This window comes from Amphimedon queenslandica, unplaced genomic scaffold, assembly GCF_000090795.2.
Source record: "Amphimedon queenslandica unplaced genomic scaffold, v1.1 AMPQUscaffold_10557, whole genome shotgun sequence".
NCBI classification, from domain to species: Eukaryota; Metazoa; Porifera; class Demospongiae; order Haplosclerida; family Niphatidae; genus Amphimedon; species Amphimedon queenslandica.
Genome location: NW_003549184.1, coordinates 275 through 1,686, shown reverse-complemented (window position 1 = coordinate 1,686; position 1,412 = coordinate 275). Strand labels below are relative to the sequence as shown.

The 1,412-nt window shown below is 34.2% G+C and overlaps 1 long non-coding RNA gene across 3 annotated transcripts; it reads left to right on the top strand.

Annotated features, from left to right (window-relative positions):
* Positions 1-612, top strand: LOC109590059 (uncharacterized). 3 transcript variants are annotated; one of them, XR_002189094.1, is made up of 5 exons: positions 1-81; positions 155-165; positions 216-276; positions 321-446; positions 491-612. It is a non-coding gene; the product is annotated as an uncharacterized LOC109590059 (long non-coding RNA). The 3 variants fall into 3 exon arrangements; XR_002189093.1 differs by having other exon boundaries at positions 2-81; positions 123-165; XR_002189092.1 differs by having other exon boundaries at positions 7-165.
* Positions 613-1,412: the final 800 nt, after the last annotated feature.

The following is a 1,412-nucleotide window of genomic DNA, read 5'->3' as shown; positions in this document are numbered from 1 at the left end:
AATTTATTAATTTAGCAAGGCCACTAGTATACATTCTATAGTTACCTTATCTCACTAAGTTTCAAGACAAGAATATCTTAGGTTTGTTTAATTTCATGTGAAAAGCTAAATTCATTATTCAGGTTGTGATGAACTGAAACTTTCTTGTTTAAAGCTCTTGTTAAGGTCAGTTTAATCATAGTGTTTTAATTTATTATCATCATTTGTCATTATAGTTCACTTCAAATAGCATTGAATTTTTTTGTGAACCTGCCTTCATCATGCTGGTTAAGGAAGGTATGTAGTTCCTTTGCTTATGTAGAATTTATGCCTCATTATAGTTATGTTATGGATCTAAGCTTTGTAGGACTATGTGTTACAAGATACCTTTGAAAGATCTGCTTCACTACATGGAACCCCAGAGTTCATTAATGTTGGAGATTTTTGAAAATTAATTTCTCAGTAATGTAAGTTTATTATTTTAGTGCCTTCTTAATTTATGGCTCTTTAGGTGTCTTAAGTTACAAAACATGAAGTGTCTTACTTGTGGAACATTGGTAGACTATGATGAAGAAAACAATTATAATCTTTTTTTGGTTTTAATAATAATTCCAAATCATTTTAAATTAATAATGAATAATAATTAAGTATTAATTAAGCATAACAGGAAGTACGTCATAATGAGGCTTAATGAATGAATATCGTTATCGTTGTCGGATCAGGTCTGGCACCAGCATAAATCGTGGCTGATTCGTCAATATCGGATCAGGACATTGCCCCAAATCCACGGTCCAGGCTCGATCATCAGTAATGATTCAGGCCTGTATCAGGACTGGTCCATGTTCCAACTCTTGGGCGTGTAGTGTGGGTCTCGCTCATGCTCGCCCCAACAAATATGCACAACAATCGTAACAGTGTAAAAAATATTCCTATAATTGATTTCACCACTTTGCAAGTACAACTTGGTCATTATTAAGACTTATAGAGGTTCTCTCTACCTTCAAATGCTTCTAGAGAAGTTTTTAAACAATATCTTTATGTTCTCTTGCTGTTAGAAAGCTCTTAACTTTGTCCCATGTGTAAGCCGCCATTTTGTTTGCCGTGACCACGCCCACTCACGTAAAGGAGCGTGGGCGGGTGGTTGCTAAGGCTTGTTATTTCTCCAATACAACATGTATAGAAGAAATGTAAGTGTGGACATACAAATATATATACAAACATCGCACGTGGTTGAAATCAATTATAGGAACGACCTGGGGGCTACGCCCCCAGGTCGTTAAAAATTATAGCAATGAACTGCAAAATTTGCATGCCTTGTTGTAAATTTTGAGAGAGAATAACACCTTCAGGTGTAACAACTTTTATTTTAAAATGAAGGAGAGAAAAGGAACTAATAATGTACAGAAATATTTATTTATTTATTTATTATTTAC